This window comes from Camelus ferus, chromosome 15 (genome assembly GCF_009834535.1).
Source record: "Camelus ferus isolate YT-003-E chromosome 15, BCGSAC_Cfer_1.0, whole genome shotgun sequence".
Taxonomy (NCBI): Eukaryota; Metazoa; Chordata; class Mammalia; order Artiodactyla; family Camelidae; genus Camelus; species Camelus ferus.
Window position 1 is genome coordinate 49,630,899 of NC_045710.1, and position 17,634 is coordinate 49,648,532.

The window sequence follows — 17,634 nt, forward strand, 5'->3', positions numbered from 1 at the left end:
TTAAATTAAAATCAAAATCAAATTAAACTACATATATATCTCATCAGAAATCCTACTTTTAAATATGTATCCTTCAGAAGAAGTAAAAGCATCGTTACACTGTATATAATTGTAATACAGGTGTTTATTGTAGTGTTGATTGTAAAGATCAAAACCAACCATAAATTGAAGGTTAACCAATAAATGGCTGAAAAAAATTTCTCATATACCCATACTATAGAATTTATGCCACTGTTAAAATAATAAATTATACGTTGTATTGGCAAACATGTATGCTTAAAACTGTTAATGATAAAAGTGGGGTGGTTCCATAGTGGCAAGTTGTGGAAACCCAAGGCCAGGTATTTTTGCTTGTGTTGTTCATTGTTGTACCCCCAGAGTGCACAGAACAGTGTGTGCCACACAGGAGGCACTCCATAAATATTTGTTGAATTGAATTTCTGTCCTTGCTTTAAACATGTCTTTATGTGGTTTTTCTGCATATCTTGAAAAGTAATTGGATCCAAATGATTTATCTGGAACAATGTTAAGAGGAAAAAAATCTAATTGTAAATAATATCTATGGTATGATATTATTTAAAACACATACATTTGTATATGTTTTTATTAGCACTTTTAAAAGAATCAGAGGGTATATAGCACACTTAATGTTGGTTACGCTGGTGGATGGGGACTAGAAAGAAAGTGATACCCTTTTGGAATTGTTTTAAAGTCTTTTTGAAAATGTCATTTTTTCTCAACTTTTTGAACAATCCCACAGTCTAGTCAACTTCCAACTGTGTATTGAAGACAGTGTTGGACATCGAGGAAGATGACTTCACTTTGAGTCCTGGCTCAGCCACTAACTGGTTTTTTATGCAATGCACTTACATCTTTGCATTTCAATTTTCATTATTTGTAAAATGGGAATGAAAATACTCCTTTCTCAGTGTTGTAAGAATTAAATGAGAAAATGGAAAGCATTTGAAAAAATATATTACTTTTCAAATATGAGGTGTTACAAATGCTGGGCAACTTGCATTAGGACTGACCTTTTCAGAACAAGAAAATGCAGCTTCTTAGAATGGAATAAGTAGATGTCAAAGTAACGGGACAATTTCTCATTATTGATACAAATGTGCAAAGGATACAGGTATAGTGTCTAATGGATGTGTTTGTGTCCCAGTTCTGTTGATTACAAGCTGGGTGACCTTGAACCAACCAAGCTACTTAGCCTCTCAGAGCCCTGGTTTTTCTGTTTTTTCAATGGTAATGGTAATATATACAATGCTCATAGAACCAAATGGGATTATATAAAACACACAAGTATCAGTCATATATAGACACTCAGTAAATTGTAGCTATTATTGCTTATATGACAATATATTACTACAGTTTTAAGGTGTCTAGCATTATTACCTCAAATTGGTGACCTTAAGTGGCAACCATTATTACCATTCTTTTGGAAACTGGTAAATTAAGCCCAAGTAAATGGTGGGCTTGGCAGAGGAACTGGGCTAACATTTCATGTTCACTGTCCCAGTCTCAGCGCTGAATTCATGTCATAGACTTCAAGAACAATCAGAATTATGACCCGGGGCATAGCAATGTGTGTGTGTGTGTGTGTGTGTGTGTGTGTGTGTGTGTAAGGCAATCCTAGCAGACACTTTATTGTGTTTATCATTCAATCTATATTCATGTGCAGTTTAACAACTGCTGGAGCTATTTCATTCTTCTTTTCTTTTCTTTTTTAAATGGGTTTCAATGTGCCAGATTCCTTCCCTTCTCTAGCCTCAGGATGCCTTGGCATCAGAGATTTTTAACTAGATCACTGTACGTTTATGTTAAGACTTCCTCTCCTAGCTTCACTTGCTCGACTTGAAGACAAAGCCATCCTCCTGGACCAGTTCTGAAGAATCTAGGTCCTACCTTAGGCCCAGAGGATCTTGTAGCCATGGCAATGAGCAGCACACCTCCTGTTTGCCTGCTAGATTCTTGAGGGAACATGGTTACCTCCTCCTACAGTCACAGGGCAGACTCTGTCTCAGCGGTGTTGAGCTTAATACTTGCATTTGTTCTGGACCAATTTAGCATAGAAACTGACATCCAAATAAAACTCCTGCTGTTTTCTGCCACAGATGTTATCTGAACAACCAGGACAACAGGACGCACTTTTTCTCCACAGATGTAAATAAATATTCCATTAAAACTAGGTTCCTTGAAGGTGGCTTTCTATTTCTTCCGATACTTTTAAAAATAACATCTTGTTTTAAAATTGTAGTTAAAATATGCATAACAGAAAATTGACTATTTTAATCATTTTGAAGTGTACAGCTCTGCGGCATTAAGTACATTATTGTTGTGCGATCTTTACCAACATCCATCTCCAGAATGTTTTCATCTTCCCTAATTCAAGGTTTTTAACTCAATGAACGCACAGAACAATGGCAGAATGTCTGGTTGTAACACAGCATTATAGGTTGTATCTCATTAGTGAGGGGTTTGTTTAATGCTAAGCATATGATCATAACTAATAGGTGTTGTGACAATTTTTAATGATTTTTTTCACAAATGCAATATTGTTTTTATTTATTTATTTATTTATTTTTATTTTATTTTTTATGTTTGCAATATTGTTCTTTAAATGCACTTTAGCTGAAAACCACCTAATACACCACCAGATAATCGATTATTATAATAATTATTATAATTACTATATTATATTACTACAATATAATTATATATTATATATGTAGTGTATATATCATAATACAATATATGCATTTTTTATAATACATAATACATATATGTATATTTAATGCAGTACATATATTGGTATAATTATTATATTATATGTAGTTTTACATATAATTATTATATTATATTTACATATAATTATTATGTACAATATATAGTACATAATAATTACCTATATTCACTTTCTGACATAATTCTCTACTTTTTTTCTTTTTCATATACCTTGTATTTCTTATTCTTTTATTTACACCACAACACCTAGCACAGTTGAATTAGTTGGGATTCATTTGCAACTGGTTGCACATAAAATAACTCAGTTCTAACCAGTTTAGGGAAAGACTATCTGTGCATATAATGTAACAAAAGGAAGAATGGATGAGGCAGTGTACAGTGGAGGGAAAGGCTCAGCTGGACCTCAGGGATAACTGGAACTAGAAATTTTAGAACCAGATACTTGGAGAGAATCATTTCCCCAAATAAGGGGGTGCTGGTTCCCAAAGAAGGACCAGGGAAGGTTCTGGGCAGGCAAAAGGAAAAATAAGAACAAAAATAAGTGACAGAAGGGGATGTGAGCTGAAATGGTCCAAGTCCGGCACCTGAGCTCTGAGCGCAGTGCCTGGCAACCCTGTCATCACTGAGAGCCCGTCTGAAGTTAGTCAAATTTGGCTCCCATGATTCTGTTCAACTTCATAGAAGACACAGTTATGCGGTTTGAAGACCAGATGGGAATTTTTAATGAGCTCTTGTAGTTTATTCTACATTTAGAGGTCCCTGATTAATTAAGAAACAAGTTGAATAAAGGAAGTTAGAACACTGGGTATTTTCCAGTTCCCACCCTTTGGCTCTCTTCCTCATGCACATGTGTGCCCACAGGCTCAGGTGCCTGAAACCCCTTCACATTGAGACAGAATGCAGAGATCCAGTCATTTTCTAAGTGTATAGAAGGTATTTGTGGACAAGAAGAAATTTAAATACCCTGACATCACAAAATACAAGATGTTTTCGTGCTAGTGATGATTGGCCCGGCTCCAAGCTTCTCTCAGGAGCATGTGACTGGCTTAGCAGAGTGATCATTATTTTCTTGCTTTTCCTGCCTCATGTTTTACAAAATGTGATCTCGAACATTCACAAGACCTTTAATACTGATGAGAAAGAAGCAATAAACAGTGGAATAGATTGTTCATTACAAAGGAAAATCAGGGGACTAACTGAAAAACAGAACACAATTCTTAAAAACAAAATTGTCACTCAAAGCACCACATACTGTCTGGAAAGACACTGGAAAGTTAATTGAGAAGAGATAAGGTGTTACTGGGCAGGTTAGGAAGCAGTGAATAAACATTTTTTTTTCCTTTAGAGGGAAAGATGCAATTAAACCACAAGTTTCAGAAAATCTGACCAGTGTTTTATGGAAAATAATGTGCAGGAAAATACCCCCCTTCTTTTACTAGTTCCACATGTGACACACAGACATTCCAACGGCTGGAGTTAAGTCTCCGTTTAGGGAGTGTCTTAGCACAGCAGGGTTCATAGACGGGGCACCCAGACAAGGGGTTGGGTTTTGAGTCAGAACAGCAGTATGTGAGGGGTTAGTGTTTGGAGTCCAACAGATCTGGTCTAACACAGGTGCTGTATTAATGGTCTATGTCTGTGTAAAAAATTACCCCCGAAACTTAGCAGCTAAAAACAACACACATTGATTATTCTACAGTTCCTGTGGGGTTGGGAGCCTAGGAGGGTAGAGGGTGACTTTGTTGCAGTCTCCCAGCAGGTTGCGTGTGAGCTGTTAGCCGAGGCTGCAGTCATCCGAAGGCTCGATTGGGAGAGGAAGGTCTGCTTCCAAGCTCACTCACATGGGTGTGGTCTGGAGTCCTCGGTTCCTCTCTGACTGTTGGCTGGAGCCTTCAGTTCCTTGCTGCGTGGACCTCACCACACAGCATGGCAGAGATCCGAGAGCGAGTGAGCATGCATCCAAGACAGAAACTGCAGTCTTTACGACCTCATCTTAGGAAGGACATCCCATCACTTCTCCCATATGCTACTGTGATGTGGGAGGGGACTACACAATGCCCCTTGAACTGAAAATGATTTTACATTTTGAAATGGTTAGAGAGAAAAAAAGAGTAATTATACTTAATGACTTGAGAAGTACATGATTCAAATTTTAGTGTCCAAAATAAACTTTAACTGGAACACAGCTATACTCATTTATTTAGGTATTGTCTAGAGCTGCTCTCATACTAAAACAGCAGAGTTGAATAATTGCAACCAAGACTGTATGGCCTGCAAATTCTAAAAGATTTACTATTTAGCTTTTTATGTAAAAAGTTGTTATTTGTAATGGTAAAAGAATATAAGGAAATTTTAAAATTGATAATGTCTTAGGGATTAATATTTGTGTAATGACACAGGGATATTATGTTAACTCTTATAGACACCCTGATATTGCTGTGTTCATATATCCAATTCAGATATTTACTGAATAACGTGGTGTACTTTAAAGATAATGGGAGACATTATCAAACACTTCTGTTCTTTGATGAGAGCAAATTCTCCTTATTTCTTGTATTTAACAGATATTTAATCTTTAAATTGTCATCTATTTCATATAGATTTTTAACTTTTTAAATATGTAAGTTACAGAAAAATCAGAATATAGTATCAAAATCAGAATATGATATCAAGGGTGGTCAGAATATAATGACAAACAAAACAAAACAAAATGTCTACAGTTCCACTTACCCCATGGAATATAATCATTGGATATTTTAGTGTATGTATTTACACATTAAAGAGACAGCGTGAGCAAAGGAATTGCAGAATTTCCTAGAGCCTTTAGTTTGATACAGTGTATTTTGCATATCCAAAAATATAACGTAGTATGCAATGTTTCCCAAATGTATTTTGGCTGCCAAAACTCTTTCCTCAAAATTAACAGTAATATCACTGAGTGTACTAGCGTTCTATAAATGAGTGTTCCTATAAGTACTAAGAAACACTGCCTTAGATACACATCTGAGGATGTTGCCTTTATGTCTCATTTGCTGAGGGCATAGCACAGACTCACATCATCTACCAGTGATTTTTAAAATAAATACAGCCAGCCTTTATTTTGCTTTAATTACATGTAATGCACTTAGGGGGGATTATGGCCTCCTGTCCAGTGTGGACTCCCTCTTCTCTCTCCTCCGGGCCCCCCAGCAACCTTTGGTGGGACAAGGGGCAGGAAGGGCACAGAGGCAGTGGAAAGCCAGTCCTCAGCGATGGGCATCTGGTCAGGAAATCCACCAGAATGAGAGTCAGCCTGGGGCTTCCTTTTCATAGCAGCATAAATTCCTGAACAGTTGGATGTGACCATAAAGACAGGAGAAAAAGCAGATGGCTCCGTGGTCTGAAACACTCCACCATTTTTATCTACACCATTTTTATGGTAACAGAATCACCCCACACTCATTTGCACTGGCTCCCTGGCCCTGCCCCATTCCACACAGTCTTAGTGGGATCGCGGAATGCGGTGTTTCATCCTGGCAGGAAGAAAAGCAGTTTGGAGATGAGTCCTCGAGAGGTTGTCTGTGATTTTCATCGCTGGAGGCTGAAAGCTACCAAGGTTCCTGTGCATCCTGAGACCGGGGCGTTTTACTTGAATCATGGGAGCTTACGAGTATCCTTCTAATAAATACTTTTTATTGTTTAAGTAGCTGAAGGGTAGTAGAATTTGCCACCCCCCATATACGCCACGTTGGCATAACGGTTAACTTGAGCTGAAGGCAACTGAGAAGAGCAGATACAAGAGAAGCTCTCTGCCCTCCCCTATTCGCCTACAAGCAGGACAGATGTAAATTTGTAAAGATGTCCCCCACTCCTCTTTCTATCAGGAAGGTCAGAAGTTAATCACCAAGACTGTGCTAGACCCTTATCAACCCAGAGAAGGCACCAGAGGGATCCACATAACGAACCTTGCTGAAATTAGCCCTTATCTACCATTCATGTCCCCAGACGTTGGTCTTCCCATAATTTGCTGCCCCTAGAAACTCAGTCTTTTTCTTTTGTCCTATTAATTCTCCACAAAATTATTGTTCTCTGTTAATATGCTATATAAGTTTACTGGAGTCTCCCAAGTGTAAATGTGATGCACCTGTTAATAAACCTCTGTTTGTTTTCCCTCGTTAACCTATCTGTTGTCAGTCTAATTTTCAGGGCCCCACTCAAGGCACCTAAGATGTGTAGAAGAAAAAGAAAAATTCCCTGCCCTGCGTAAGTCAGAGTCAGTTTTCCTTTCTGGCAGCCAAATATTAATAATAAAGCTGGGGTGAGGGGTGGGGCTGGTATAACCAGGGAAATGTGCATTAAGGTTTCAGAAGTAACAGTTGATTTTTTCTATATTTTTGTGTCTATATATCCTACAATGAATAATGAGTATGTATTACTTTTATAACACAATATGGCAGGATGATCAAACTACTTTTACAAACAGAATCAGAGACAGAGGTGAGACCAGAGGATGCACTGGTTACCACAAGTGAGCTTAGTTTAGATCTGACTTTTTTGGGGGTTAATGAAAAAAGTTGAGACAGGAAACATATGGGTTATTTAGTCTGATAAAAAGAAGCAAACATATTTTTCTAAAAAGGCAATGTTTTTCCTGGCATTGAATTTAAGGAAAAATTTGGTATGTGTGGGTTCTTGTTTAAGGTATGCTGAGGAATTTAATACATATCTTAAAATGTGTTTTTGCAAAAGACAGAATGTTCTTCAGTTGAGTTTCTTATATTAGTATTCTATAAAACTATGAAACTTACATGACATCTTAATATAGTAAAGACATTTCTGCAAGAGACCAAAATAATAAGATCGAGGTAAGTTTCAGTCTCCAGATATTACCTAATGTAGGTAATACACCCTGTCTCTCTCACCTGCCTCAGAGCCAAACACAGACATTCATTACTCTTCCAAAACAGATCCAAATTCACATTATTTTTTTTAAAAAATGGTCATATTTGTAGTTAGTTTGTGAGTCACATTCCTCACCAAACAGCAAAAACTTAATCAAACTCACCCAGTAGAATTGGTTCCTCTTTCCAGGTACCCCTTTTTCATCTTCCTTTTCCCCGAATTACTACAAGTCCTCTCTGTGGTCTAGATTTAGCTTTTGTCCTCAGCCGAGGACAGTCCAGCTCTTGTCTACTGTATTCAATAAAACCAAAGCCTGGTTTGGTTAGTGGAATAACTTTTATTGTTCTCAAGCAAGACTGTAATGCCTTACCAACCTACCAAAAAATGTCATCTGAAGGTCTTCTGCTGTTGTCGTGATGGTGGACCAGAGAGTCTCCACTTACAAACCACCTAGAACTTACATAAAACACAATTTTTGTTATATTGCTTGTATCACAGCAAAGAGGGAATTTTCCAAAGGAAAAAACAAAATCCCAATGAATCTCATGCCTCTGAGAAGGTAGACTTGAACAGGAGGTGAATGAAAGTACAGTATCCAGCCAGTAATCCAGAAACGAAGCTGTTAGATCAGGGGCGAGATGGAGGTGGGGGGAGGGGGGAAGGGGTGCTCCTGGGACTCCTGATGCTCCAAATACAGGTTAAAAGTGGTTCCAGGTTTGCAGCAGTCCCAGGCTCCTTGTAGATGTGAATAGAAATTGTATCTGGAGGAAGCAGCCTCAGTTTGGACCAGAGATTTTTTAAACAGGTGAATTTCAACCAAATGTCAGCTTACAGTCAAAGATCACCAAACCCATGTAGAGAAGAGAAAAGAATGAGATTCCACACAAACAATAAACAACAAATTTAGGCCACCAAGAACTTCAGAAATTAGAGTATCAGACAGGCACTATAAAATAGCCATGAATAAAATGCTTAAAGAAACAAAAGATGAAATCACAATGATGTAGTAGGTCACAAGCGACTGTAAAATAGACCCATGTGGCTATGAAAAAGGATTTAAAACTCAATGAGACCAAGTAGCAGCAATCCATTTCCAAAAAATAATTGGAGAAAGAATCAAATATTCACCAGGAGTAGAATGGATACACTTTGGACAATAGAATATTATACTTCAATAAAAACCAGACTCTGTGCAACAATATAAATGTATCTCTTGGTGCTAAACAAAGAAACAAGATCCTCAAGAATACAAATAGGATTGTAATAAAAGTTCTAGTTCTAAACTAGTTCTAAAACAAGCACAATTAAGCTACAATAATCAAAACCGTGTGGTACTGGCATAAAGACAGACGTATAGACAGATGGGATGGAATAGAGAGCCCAGAAATAAACCCTTGCATATATACTCAGATGCTTTTCAGTGGGGCAAAGAACAGTCTTCAACAAATGGTGTTAGGAAAACTGGATATCCACATGCAAAAGAATGAAGTTGGACTCTTAACTGACACAATAAAATATTAACTAAAAATGAGTCAAAGATCTAAATGTAAGATCTAAACTATAGAATCCTTAGAACAAAACCTAGGGGAAAAGCTCTATGGCATTGGATTTGGCAATGACTTCTTGAATATAATACCAAAAGCAGAGGCAGTAAAAGTAAAAATAGGTTAATTGGACTACACCGAAGTTAACAGCTTCTCTGTGTGAAAGGGCACAATCAACAGAGTGAAAAGGCAACTCAAGAAATGGGAGAAAATATTTGTAAATCATATACGTGATAAAGGTTCATATTCAAGATATATAAAGAACTTGTACAACTCAACAACAAAAACTCAAATAACTATTAAAAAATGGGCAAATGACTTGAATAAACATTTCTTTAAAGAAGATACAAAAATGACCAAAAAAATATGAAAAGATGCTCAACATCACTTATCATTAGAGAAATGCAAATCAGAAACACAATATCATCTGACACCCAGTATGGTGTTTTAAAAAGAAGGACAGGAAATAACAAGTGTTGGCGAGGATGTGGAGAGATTGGAGCCCTGTGGGAATATAAAATGGTGCAGCTGCTTTGGGAAACTGTATGGTGTCTCTTCAAGAAATTAAAATAGAATTAAATTACCATGTGGCCCAGTAATGCTGCTAATGGGTATATACCCAAAAGAACTGAAAGCAGGGACTTGAAGAGATAATTGTACAACCATGTTTGTAGCAGCATTAGTCACCAGAGCCAAAAGGTAAAAAGCAACCCAAATGCCTGTTGATAGATAATTAGACAAGCAAGATGTGATTTATATATACTGTGGAATAACATTTAGCCTTAAAAAGGAAAATTCGGACACATTCCACAACACAGATGACCTTTGAAGGCATTACGGTATGTGAAATACACTAGTCACACAAAAGACAAATATTGTATTACTTCGCTTACTGAATTATTTAAAGTAGTCAAAATCATATAAACAAAGCATGGAGGTTAGCAAGGGTTGGGGGAAGGAGGGGATGGGAGTTGCTTAATGGGGGTAAAGCTTCAGTTTTGCAAGATGACAAATTCTGGAGCTCTGTTGCACAACGTGTGAATGAAATAGTTAAGATGGACGGTTTTATGTTACTTGTATGTTACCACAATTAAAAATTTCAGAAGACAAAGTTACTATACTGGCTAGAAACACACTTCTACACGTGCATTACAAATGACAAAGGAAAACAAGAAAGTGATGTATCGTGCAGTTAAGGTCACGGTGATTTCTGGGAGAAGGGAGAAGGATACGACCTGGAGGGGCATATGGGGTGTCTAGGCTGCTGGAGATATTTTATTTCTTGACTTGGATGGTGGTTACACAGTATCCACTTTGTAATTTTTCTTTAAACTGTTTATATGTTTTATGTATATATATAAAAATTTTAACTTTTTCTTTAAGATGTGTGTATACATATATACATATATGTGTGTATATATATACACACAGAGTAGTGCATAAAATATATAAACAGTTCAAAGAAAAATTACAAAATGAATATGTGTGCATATATGTATATGCAGATACATATGTATATGCATATTATATATACATATATCCATGTATATATATAAGTGTGTTTTTTTTTCTTTTTCCTGTTGTAACAAATTATAACAAAGTTAGTGGCTTCAAACAATACAAACTTATAATCTTACAGTTTGGAGGTCAAAGTCTAAAATAAGGTGTTGGCAGGACTGCCTTTCTTTCGATGGCTCTGGGAGGGACCCTTCCTTGCCTCATCAAGCTTCTAGAGGCTGCCTGTACTCTTGGCTTGTGTCTGCAACATTCTTCTTCAAAACCAGCAGCATAGCATCTTCCCATCTCTCTGCTTCTGTCATTACATTGCCTTTTCCTGATTCTGACCCTCCTGCCTCCCTTTTATAAAGACCCTTGTGATTACATCGGGCATAACTGAATAATTCAGGATACCCTCCCATCCCAAGATCCTTAGTCACATTTACAAAGTTTCTTCTGCCAGGTAAGGTAAGGGTACCAGTCACAGATACCTGGGACTAGGATGTGGACATCTTTGGGAGGTCATTGCTCATCCTACCTAAGTGGTGAATTTTTCCCCCAGCTTCTGTATTGGCTTTATTTATTACTAAATTCTGAGAGTTCTTCATATATTCTAGATATAATACAGAAGTGTTGTCTGCAAATATTTTCTCCCCATGTATGCCTTGTTTTGTCATTTCCTTAGTGGTGCCTTTTGAGGAGAAGAGTTGTTAATTTTGAAGAGCTCCAATTTATTTTTCTTATGGGTCATGATTTGCTGTCATATCTAAGAAATATTTGCCTAATCTAAGGTCTCACAAATTTTTTCCCTGTTTTTCTTCTGCAAGTTTCCTAGTTTTAGGCTTTACATTTAGAGCTATTGTCCATGTTGAGTTAATTTTTGCATAAGGTGTGAGGCATAGGTCTTTTTACATCATTTAAACATTTTTCAGGATTTAAATCTTGAGTGAATGAGACAAAGACTGAAATACAGTGAGAATTCATCAGCTGCAGTGGTGGTCAGTGCTGGGTGTTCTGTGCTGGTAGTAGCCTCTCGGTCATAGCGCTCCTTCCAGAATACCCTTAATTTCTATCTTCAAGCATGACAAGGCAACTAGACTGAAGATAAAAATTGCATTTGTGTTCAACAAAACATAAAAAAGCCCCTAAACACACAAAGCCCCCCAAATAACATCAACAACAAACAAAAACTCCTTCCTTAGAAACCAGTTTGTGATGATAAATATCCTTTTCTCCGCCACATTTTAAAATGTTTTGATAAAAGAGTTTTTTTATTATATAGATACTGACCCAGACTAATTTACATTGTACTCTTTGTTCGAGGAGTTATATGAGGAGGCCTGAATGAAACGGTGTAATTTTTATTTAGCCCGATGATATTTAAATAAATAGATTGATGTCTTAGAATATTGCTTGCTTGGTCCATCTCTTAATGCGGCTCTTTGTTTATGTGTCTATTCTCAGGTTTCTATGATGGAAAGAGATTTCCCCCTTGTTATTATATTCCAATGTTATGCTCTTATTTGGTTGAAATTTGGGAGAGGAGGGAAATGAAATACGAGTTCTTGAAACACCCTGGATCTTTAAATTGAACAATTACTTTTATGTGTACCTTTGCCTTTTTGATATGGTCCATTGTGTTCATTTTATAAGTGATGACTGACCGGTTTACACGGATAATTTCTAGATGAGTGCTCTCAAATGCTGAATGCTACAGGATCGGAGATGGGAGAGCACGGGCCCTGGCACTAGGCAGACGGGGGCTTCAGTCTCCGCTTTGGCTCTGATTAGACTTTAGAGACTTTCTTCCTCTCTCTGAGCCTCAGTTTTCCCTTCTGTAAAATGGAGATAATGATACTTTCCTTGAATGCAAAGACTAGCTGCTTTATAAATGTAGTTATATAGAGGAGGCCGTGGTATAATAGGGAAGAACAAATCTGACTCCATGTTAGATCTGTTCCTCCAGCTCTAACCCTGTGCTCTGTCCCCTGTGCTCTGTCACGCTGGTTCTGCAGCTTTTGCAAAGAATGTTGCCTACAGCCTGAAATAGACAGGATGGCCCATCCTCAACGCTCTGATCTTTAAAGGTGTAACATTATTCTATTCTTATGGAGATAAAAAGTTGCAGAACAGAGAATACCGTTTGTCTTGCTGGAGGTTTTTACAGGAACATCATGACCTGACCTACGTGGACAGCTGTGAGAACAAAGGATCCAGACACCAAGAAGTTTGCAGCAACCAACCACATTCCTTCCCCTTGTAGTATAGAAGGAGCCTGAATTCTGACTCGAGGAAGATGGCTCTCCAGGACATTAGTCTGCCATCCATCTTCTTGGTCTGCTGGCTTTCCGAATAAAGTCATTATTCCTTGCCCCAACACCTCATCTCCCGATTTATTGATCTGTCCTGAGGCGAGCAGAATGTGTCTGGACTCGATGGCAATGAGGGTTGAGCGGAGACAGAAATCTGGGCTGAATCTGGAGGAATGCATGGGCTGCTTTCTCTGACTTCTGCTTTTCACCAGCTTTTTTGTCTCTGACAAAGTAGCAACCGTCCTGCACTGCCTGCCTTGGCTGTTGCCATGGTGATCCAGGTTCTATTTCGCCAGAGTTTGTGATAGGACAGATTGGTTTTGCGATTTGTGAAATCGCACCCTCTAAAATAAGGACCAGGCAGTCATGGCAGCAGGAACAACATGGTGTTGGGTGGAGCTCCTGCCACCTCTCAGTCACACGTGTAAGTGGAGAAACTATTGTCGGCGTGGCTTGGTGCCAGGTCCTGGATACCTGGGTTGATCAGGAGGGGCTGTCGTCTGAACTGATAAGATACAGCAGTTGAAGATGGCCATTAGCTTTTCAGTCTCCCTCTCCTTCAGTTTCTTTTTCACATCGCGTGCCTTCACGTTCTGCCCTTTCTACCATCCAAGGCCTGCCCTCAGATTATTTGTTCTCGCCAAGCTGACAAAGTAGAAGTCGTGTTGTGGGCATTAAACATAGAGGGTCTTACCACTGATTTCAGAAAACTTTTTATTATGGAAAATTTCAAACATTACAAAGCAGACAGCACTCATCACCCAACCTCAATGTTATCAGTTCATGACCAATGGTTATCCTGTTGCAAGTCAACCTCACCCATATTTTTGAAGCAAATATCAGCAATCATATCACTTAGTCCTGAAATACTTCAACAGAATCCCTGAAAGATAAGAATTGGAGTGTGTGTGTTGTTATCTGTGATCGGAAAGCTTAATACAAACTCCTTAAAACTTGTTATTTTTCAACCAGCATCCCTTCCCTCAGAACCTATGGATGGATATTCAACAACTTCACAGGGAAGAGCAGTATGATTAATTACTTTTGGCTGTGTTACTTTGTTTTGCGATTTGTGAAATCTCACTCTCCAACCTTCTGTCCCGGGGGGATCAGTATGATCCTATGTTGCTTCATATCTGCCTGTCTCCTGTCTACCACTCCCAGCTTTGCCCAGGGCCTTTTTTTTTTTCTCAGTGTGGCACATCCATGTCCCTCAGAGCGTCTAGAACACTATGCTTCTGAAAGCAGACAATGGAGCTATTTCAGTAACGTCTGTTTGATACTTTTCTAGTTCAAAATCGTTGCCTATGATTTACAACATTGATGAATCGTTTACGTGTTTATAAATATGGCAGTGCAGACCAACACCTGTTATCCAAGAAGAATCTCCATCCTCGTGTAAAAAAATCTTGTAACCATCAAATGCAGAAGTGGGATATTCATCTATTGAGGTGTGAATTATCTGTGCATTTGATCAGGGTTAGCCTGTGCAGATGCAAGCAATATTATCTCTTTACACAAATGATAACGTGCAGTGTCACCCTTGTGTACCCTGCTGTGTTCCACTTAACAATATATTCATTCACCCATTCATTCATCATTTAAATACAATTGATAGCGTTCTCAACGTGTGCCAGGTATCGTTGCACATGCTGGGCGTGCAGCCTGCCTTTTGGTGCTTTGTCCTGTCCCCAGCAGTAGCTCCAGGTTCAGACGGGCAATCCAACCGGCAGGACTCAGTGGGACTGAGTCTGGTGATTAGTTTGCTCTGTATACGGAAACGGGTCATGGAAAGCAGCACGCAAAGCATCTTTGGGCTCATCAGCGATCCAGCAACTCCATGCAGGGAGCGCAAACATAGCTTCCACAAACAAGGTCAGGGTATGTGTGATTCAGCTTGAAACAGAGAATGTGATCCCCTAGTCCCCTGCCTGTCTCCAGTACGTCCCCCCAGGGCTTGAGCGCCCATTCACTGCTTTCTCAGTAAACAAGACAGATGGCAAAAACGTAGTATGTGATAGTGCACATTTATGCAAGGAAGAGGGGCTTTGAGAAAGCAAACCCAGGGTCATGTTTTCAAGCAAGCCTGCTGCTTACCTCGTACTCACATGCACACTCTCGAGGGGGGAGACAGACAAAACAAACAGAATGTTGTAAGGACAGTATTGGTAAGTGATGAGCAGTGAGAAGGAAGAAATGGAGAGTGATGGAAGGTACTACTTTATACTTTGATGGGGGAAGTCCTTGTACATTTGTTTTATGCACACAGGTAAGTACATTCATAGGATTTCTGCTCAGAAGCACCCAAAGGATATGTGATTTTTATAATTTTTGATAAATATTGCCAAATTTCCTTCTGTAGAGTTTACTATATGTTGCTTCCAGCCACATACCTATTTCCCCACATCTTCTTCAACACAGGGTGCAATCTAGGTTTTGATCGGAGCCATCTGATGCATAAAGAATAGTGTCTCATTTGCTTTTTTGTGACTCCTTTTATCACAAATGGGTTCATACATTTTCCCGTAAGTTTAAGAATCATTTCAACTCCCTTTCCTGTGAACTGCTCAAGTTCTCTGACCATTTCCTATTGTCTTTATCTTTGTGTGAGTTTTTAGTACATCAAGGGAAAAAGTCTTTTGTCTAGAATATGTAACACATTTATTTTTCAATTTGACTCTTGTCTTTTTGCTTCGTGGTGCTTTTCTCATAGTTTTATTTTTGTTTTTGTTTTTAAACTTTCCTGTAATTTATCAGTGTCTTCCGGCATCACCACTCTGGGATTATAAAACTAATTTTACTCACATTTTCTGATAGAACTTTCCTGATATAATTTTTAATATTTACATTTTCAATCCATCTGGAATTTATTTTGATATAAGGTGTGAGATGCAGAATCTAAATACATCTGTTTTTTTCTATATGGTTATCATCACTTTGATATATTGAATAACAACTTGATATTATTTCAGAGCATATGTATCTGCTCTTAATTGGCCACCTAGAATATACACACTTTAAGCCTTTGCGAAAGACTGACCTCAAATTTTTACTACTCAACTTTTATCTTAAGCACTGAGATGAAAGATAATTTACATGGAAGATTGTTTAAAGGATATTCATCTGCCATTTTATGTGTGTGTGTGTGTTTTCAAGTTTTCTTTCTGGACTAAGACAGAGTTTTATCTGTAACTCCTATTGTTTTAACACCTTTTGGAAGGTGAACACTCACTTCCTTCCGTCAGATTTGTTGAGAGATTTTAACAAATTTCTTTACAAAATCCAAGAGTGCATTTATTTCAGGGATATTTTATTCAGTGACTTCTATATAAAAATACACAGTAACTTTTCATGTGCCTATTGGCCACCTATATGTCTTCATTGGAGAAATGTCTGTTTAGCTGTTCTGCCCATTTTTTGATTGGGTTGTTTGTTTTTCTTTGTCATTGAGTTGTCTGAGCTGTTTGTGTATTCTGGAAGTGAAGCCCTTGTCAGTCTCACCATTTGCAAATATTTTCTCCCATTCCGTACGTTGTCTTTTCATTTTGTTTATGGTTTCCTTTGCTGTGCAAAAGCTTATAAGTTTAATTAGATCCCATTAATTTGGCTTTTATTTCTGTTGCCTTGGTAGAGTGACCTAGGAAAACATTGCTAGGATTTATGTCAGAGGATGTTTTGCCTATGTTCTCCTCTAGGAGATTTATGGTGCCCTGTCTTATGTTTACATCTTTAAACTATTTTGAGTTTATTTTTGTGTATGGTGTGAGGGAGTGTTCTAACTTCATTGATTTACACGCAGCTGTCTAGCTTTTCCCAGCATCACTTGCCAAAGAGACAGTCTTTTCTCCATTGTATATTAAAGCCTCCTCTGTCAAAGATTAATTGACTGTACCAGCAATCCCACTCTTGGGCATATGTCTGGAGAAAACTCCAATTTGAAAAGATACATGCACCTCAGTGTTCATAGCAGCACTATTTACAATAGCCAAGCCATGGAAGCAACCTAAATATCCATCGACAGATGAATGGATAAAGAAGATGTGGTATATATATACAATGGAATACTACACAGCCATAAAAAGGAATGAAATAATGCCATTTTCAGCAATGTGGATGAACCTAGAGATTACTATACTAAGTGAAGTAAGTCAGACAGAGAAAGACGAATATCATATAATATCATTTATATGGTGAACCTACAAAGATGACACAAGTGAACTTATTTACAAAACAGAAACAGATTCACAGACATAGAAAACAAACTTATGTTTACCAAAGGGGAAAAGGTTGGAGGAGGGATAAATTAGGAGTTTGGGATTAGCAGATACAAACGACTATATACAAAATAGAGAAACAACAAGGATCTACTGTACAGCACACGGAACTATATTCAATACCTCATAATGGCCTATAATGAAAAAGAATATGAAGAGGAATATATATATAATTGAATCATTATGCTGCACACTAGAAACTAACACAACATTATAAATCAACTATACGTCAATAAAAAAATACACAGCAAATTTTTTTAAAAATGAAGAGTTGGTGTAGCTTTTTTTCTTATGTTGAAATGGTGGCTCTTTTGGGGGGGTTGATTTGAATTTAATGATGGATTTCTCCTGGCTGCCAAGCGCTAGAGCTTAGAGGGG